The following is a 6,346-nucleotide window of genomic DNA, read 5'->3' as shown; positions in this document are numbered from 1 at the left end:
CCATTTTCTGCCTCGGCCACTGCTTCAGTTTCTGTTTGATTATGTTGGGTTGTTCCAATTTCATTGTTTTTTCCATTTTCTGCCTCGGCCACTGCTTCAGTTTCTGTTTGATTATGTTGGGTTGTTCCAATTTCATTGTTTTTTCCATTTTCTGCCTCGGCCACTGCTTCAGTTTCTGTTTGATTATGTTGGGTTGTTCCAATTTCATTGTTTTTTCCATTTTCTGCCTCGGCCACTGCTTCAGTTTCTGTTTGATTATGTTGGGTTGTTCCAATTTCATTGTTTTTTCCATTTTCTGCCTCGGCCACTGCTTCAGTTTCTGTTTGATTATGTTGGGTTGTTCCAATTTCATTGTTTTTTCCATTTTCTGCCTCGGCCACTGCTTCAGTTTCTGTTTGATTATGTTGGGTTGTTCCAATTTCATTGTTTTTTCCATTTTCTGCCTCGGCCACTGCTTCAGTTTCTGTTTGATTATGTTGGGTTGTTCCAATTTCATTGTTTTTTCCATTTTCTGCCTCGGCCACTGCTTCAGTTTCTGTTTGATTATGTTGGGTTGTTCCAATTTCATTGTTTTTTCCATTTTCTGCCTCGGCCACTGCTTCAGTTTCTGTTTGATTATGTTGGGTTGTTCCAATTTCATTGTTTTTTCCATTTTCTGCCTCGGCCACTGCTTCAGTTTCTGTTTGATTATGTTGGGTTGTTCCAATTTCATTGTTTTTTCCATTTTCTGCCTCGGCCACTGCTTCAGTTTCTGTTTGATTATGTTGGGTTGTTCCAATTTCATTGTTTTTTCCATTTTCTGCCTCGGCCACTGCTTCAGTTTCTGTTTGATTATGTTGGGTTGTTCCAATTTCATTGTTTTTTCCATTTTCTGCCTCGGCCACTGCTTCAGTTTCTGTTTGATTATGTTGGGTTGTTCCAATTTCATTGTTTTTTCCATTTTCTGCCTCGGCCACTGCTTCAGTTTCTGTTTGATTATGTTGGGTTGTTCCAATTTCATTGTTTTTTCCATTTTCTGCCTCGGCCACTGCTTCAGTTTCTGTTTGATTATGTTGGGTTGTTCCAATTTCATTGTTTTTTCCATTTTCTGCCTCGGCCACTGCTTCAGTTTCTGTTTGATTATGTTGGGTTGTTCCAATTTCATTGTTTTTTCCATTTTCTGCCTCGGCCACTGCTTCAGTTTCTGTTTGATTATGTTGGGTTGTTCCAATTTCATTGTTTTTTCCATTTTCTGCCTCGGCCACTGCTTCAGTTTCTGTTTGATTATGTTGGGTTGTTCCAATTTCATTGTTTTTTCCATTTTCTGCCTCGGCCACTGCTTCAGTTTCTGTTTGATTATGTTGGGTTGTTCCAATTTCATTGTTTTTTCCATTTTCTGCCTCGGCCACTGCTTCAGTTTCTGTTTGATTATGTTGGGTTGTTCCAATTTCATTGTTTTTTCCATTTTCTGCCTCGGCCACTGCTTCAGTTTCTGTTTGATTATGTTGGGTTGTTCCAATTTCATTGTTTTTTCCATTTTCTGCCTCGGCCACTGCTTCAGTTTCTGTTTGATTATGTTGGGTTGTTCCAATTTCATTGTTTTTTCCATTTTCTGCCTCGGCCACTGCTTCAGTTTCTGTTTGATTATGTTGGGTTGTTCCAATTTCATTGTTTTTTCCATTTTCTGCCTCGGCCACTGCTTCAGTTTCTGTTTGATTATGTTGGGTTGTTCCAATTTCATTGTTTTTTCCATTTTCTGCCTCGGCCACTGCTTCAGTTTCTGTTTGATTATGTTGGGTTGTTCCAATTTCATTGTTTTTTCCATTTTCTGCCTCGGCCACTGCTTCAGTTTCTGTTTGATTATGTTGGGTTGTTCCAATTTCATTGTTTTTTCCATTTTCTGCCTCGGCCACTGCTTCAGTTTCTGTTTGATTATGTTGGGTTGTTCCAATTTCATTGTTTTTTCCATTTTCTGCCTCGGCCACTGCTTCAGTTTCTGTTTGATTATGTTGGGTTGTTCCAATTTCATTGTTTTTTCCATTTTCTGCCTCGGCCACTGCTTCAGTTTCTGTTTGATTATGTTGGGTTGTTCCAATTTCATTGTTTTTTCCATTTTCTGCCTCGGCCACTGCTTCAGTTTCTGTTTGATTATGTTGGGTTGTTCCAATTTCATTGTTTTTTCCATTTTCTGCCTCGGCCACTGCTTCAGTTTCTGTTTGATTATGTTGGGTTGTTCCAATTTCATTGTTTTTTCCATTTTCTGCCTCGGCCACTGCTTCAGTTTCTGTTTGATTATGTTGGGTTGTTCCAATTTCATTGTTTTTTCCATTTTCTGCCTCGGCCACTGCTTCAGTTTCTGTTTGATTATGTTGGGTTGTTCCAATTTCATTGTTTTTTCCATTTTCTGCCTCGGCCACTGCTTCAGTTTCTGTTTGATTATGTTGGGTTGTTCCAATTTCATTGTTTTTTCCATTTTCTGCCTCGGCCACTGCTTCAGTTTCTGTTACAACAACCGGTTCAGGTTCTGCTGTCCTTTCAGCTGGGATAGGGGCAGTTTCTGTTTGTTCAAACATCCAAGGTTGGTATTCTAAAGTTTCAATTGGATATGTGTGTACTTGCTCCCCCTGAATGCCAACTTTGGGGTAGTATGGTTGGTTCTCAAAGAAGGTTACATCCATGGTGTGGTAGAATTTTTTGGTGATGGGTGAGTAACATCTGTACCCTTTTTGGTGAGGTGAGTAACCAAGAAAAATGCACTTGATAGATTTGGGGTCAAGTTTACTACGGTGTGGGTTGTGGTTGTGGACGAAGGATGAGCATCCAAAAATCTTTAAGGGAATGGAGGTGAGTATTTTGCTGGTTGGGAAGAAGATTTGGAGTGTGGAGAGGGGGGTCTTGAGGTTAAGGATCCGGGAAGGCATTCTATTTATAAGGTGTGTTGCCGAAAGGACAGCTTCCCCCCAAAACTGGTTCGGGACATTTGTGGCTAACATGATTGATCTAGTTACTTCCAAAATATGTCTATTCTTTCTTTCCGCAACTCCGTTTTGTTGTGGAGTGTCCACACAAGAGCTTTGGTGAACAATGCCAACTTTTTGTAGGTAAGAACTTAGAATCGAATTGTAGTACTCACAACCATTGTCAGTTCTAAGCACTTGGATCTTGTTGTGAAATTGAGTTTGCACCATGTTGTGGAAAACCTCAAAGATCCTTCCTACTTCTGATTTCTCTTTCATTAAAAATACCCAGGTAACACGAGTGTGATCGTCAATGAACGTGACAAACCATCTAGAACCAGTAACATTCTTAATGCGTGATGGTCCCCATACATCACTATGAATTAGGGCGAAAGGTTGGGATGGCTTATAGGGTTGGGGTGGGTATTGGCTACGTGTATGTTTGGACAATTGACAAATTTCACACTGAAAATGCTTCTGATTTTTATTGAATAAAGAAGGAAATAATTTTTCCAGATACATGAAATTTGGGTGGCCTAATCGATAGTGCCATAACATTACAGGATTGTCACTACTTGGAACACTAGCTGCTGCATATGACTGGTTCTTGAGTCCTCTTTCTAATTCTTCAGCTTGAAGTAGGTAGAGTCCAGCACACTCTTTAGCACTGCCAATCGTCTTCCCCGACTCCAAAATCTGAAATTCACACAAGTTAGGAGAAAATTTAGTAACACATTTCAAATCTCTTGTGATTTTGCTAATGGACAGCAAGTTGCAATCAAGTTTTGGCACATATAGAACATATTCTAGTGTAATATTAGGTGACAAAATAATTGATCCTGTACCCATGACCTTAGAATGTGTGCCATCTGCTATTCGGACAGTGCAGTTAAATGGATAAGGAGAATAACTAGTAAACAAATTAAAATTTCCAGTCATGTGATCTGAAGCCCCTGAGTCAACAATCCATGACTTTGTTTTTCCCATGCTAGTATTTAGAGCATGTGAGACATTACCTCTCTGAGCCACTACAGCCGTACCACCTTTTTCTGTAGAGAGCATGGTTTGTTTGAAGATTTTTTGTAAAGCCTCCATTTGTTCCTTGTTAAATGGAAATGAAGTAGATTTTACCTCAGCTTCTTGGTGGTTAAAAATTGCGTTGCCTCTGCTGTCCCTGCTTTTGAATTGCTTGGCTTCTGGGGGTTTTCCATGTATAACCCAACATATTTCTTGTGTATGGCCTGGTTTCTTGCAGTGATCACACCAGGGACGATTTTTCTTTTGAAATGGCCGAATTTGGTTTCCTCTTGCAGCCATTGCTGAGCTCTCGGTGGGAGGTGTTGAGGTGGCATTTCCCAACATGAGTTTCCTCCTGCTCTCTTCTCTCCTTACTTCTGAAAAGGCTTCCCGAATTTTGGGAAGAGGTTTGGTTCCAAGGATCCTTCCACGGACTTCATCAAGGTCCTTGTTTAGTCCCAATAGGAACATGTAGATTCTGTCCTTCTCCACCAGCTCTTTGAATTTTTTCTTATCCCCTGGACAGTCCCATGTGACTTCTTCATATACATCTAGTTGTTGCCAATGTCTACTAAGTGTATTAAAATACTCAGTAACAGAAGATTCTCCTTGTCGAAGGTTGTGTAGAATGCTTCTTATCTCAAATATGGCAGAGGTATTGTCCACATTTGAATATGTTTCCTTCACAGCATCCCATATCTCCTTTGCCGAATCATAGAACATGAAAATTTCACCAATTTCGTTGGTCATGGTGTTGAGCAGCCATGACATTACTTGGCTATTCTCAAGTTTCCATTTTTGAAGGGTGGCATCTCCTTCTTGGGGACATTTTGTGTCTCCTGTGATGTAGTCTTCTCTCCCTTTTCCTTGAAGGAAGATCTTGACTGATCTTACCCATTGGGTATAGTTTTGACCATTTAATTTATGGCCAGTGATGAGATGACTGAGCCCATCATGTGAACTGGTCGGAAATGATCCAGTTTCCATCTTTGGCTGTTTGTCGGAAGGTTCACCCATTGCTGGCGGCGCTAGGGTTTTCTTAGGGATGGATCAGATCGAGCTCTGATACCATGCGGAATTTTCTTATTTTATTTTCTATATCTTTACAATAATACAAAGCAGAATTTATATAGACTAGGAGATTAAGGCTGGGCGCTAATCTAGCCTAAGAATTAGGGAAGTTATTCTCCTCATAATTGCTAATTCTAATGAGATAGGAAAGACTAGAAATTAGCTAATACTAATCTATATTTAATGGACATACAGCTGTCATAAAACTGTACAAAACAAAATATGTTGATTCTCCTTAATTAGCGTCAATCTTCAACAATATGCATGAAAACAAATTAAAGCTTGACAATTGTTTTAAAAATGTCTCTTCTCTGTTGGTAGAGAGCTGCTGAAAGTGGTCATGTTACCGTGGGGGTGATAATAGGCCGAACTGAACTAGACTTTGCAAGACCTGAGTTTAATCTGTCAAAAAAAATCAAGGCCTAAGCTTGACTTGTGGCCTATCATAGACTTTTTTTAGGCGTAAGTCTGACCTTTACGAAAGTTTGGTACGAACTATTAGTCTATTTAAAAGCCTAGTTCATATTAACATTTTAAATAAGGATTTAGACATATTTTTTAATAGATTAACAAGTTAATATATTAATGATAAGGCGTGTACAAAAGATATTTTGCCTATCTCTAAAAAGACTAATAGAACAATAAAAAGCGTGAATTTTGTTGAACCTGTACAACCATAACATCCATTTATTTCACTTTTTGCAACAAACTTGATGTATATATGAACAATTATTAACAAAATAAAATAATAAAATACATACGTTAAATTTATAGCACAATGATTTTGAGAAAGAAGAATAAGTATGGAGTGAGAACAAAAAATTAGGGTTCAAAATTCTAATAAAGAGTCTTTTTTTAAAGAGAGAAAATGAAGAGTCTTTAATACACAAATATGACGAGTCTTTTATTTTATTATTACTATATCTATATATAAATATTATATTTTAATTACATATATACGGACCGGCCTGTCAGGCCTAATAGGTTTTTTTTAGAAAGTATGAGTCTAGGCTATTTAAATAAATAAGTTTTTTAAAAAGCTTAACCTAACCTTTTTACTAAACAGGTAAGGCTGAGCTAGACTTTTAATAGGCCAAGCCATAGGCTCCTGTTGGGCGGCCTAGTTTATTCGCACCCCTACGTGGATGCAAAAACATCTTTGGTAACTAAATCTATTTTAAACCAAATGTTATTGGTTTGGGTATTTCTATGTAAATTTTACTTTTTTCTTGGTCACCTAATGATTAATCAGGAACTGCATAGCCCATGAGTGAAGCAGACGCATAGCCCATGAATGAAGCAGACGGAATCGTCTCTCTTAA

This window comes from Cicer arietinum, chromosome 4 (genome assembly GCF_000331145.2).
Source record: "Cicer arietinum cultivar CDC Frontier isolate Library 1 chromosome 4, Cicar.CDCFrontier_v2.0, whole genome shotgun sequence".
Classification (NCBI taxonomy): domain Eukaryota; kingdom Viridiplantae; phylum Streptophyta; class Magnoliopsida; order Fabales; family Fabaceae; genus Cicer; species Cicer arietinum.
The sequence above is the reverse complement of the archived record's forward strand: the minus strand, read 5'-3'. Positions refer to the sequence as shown.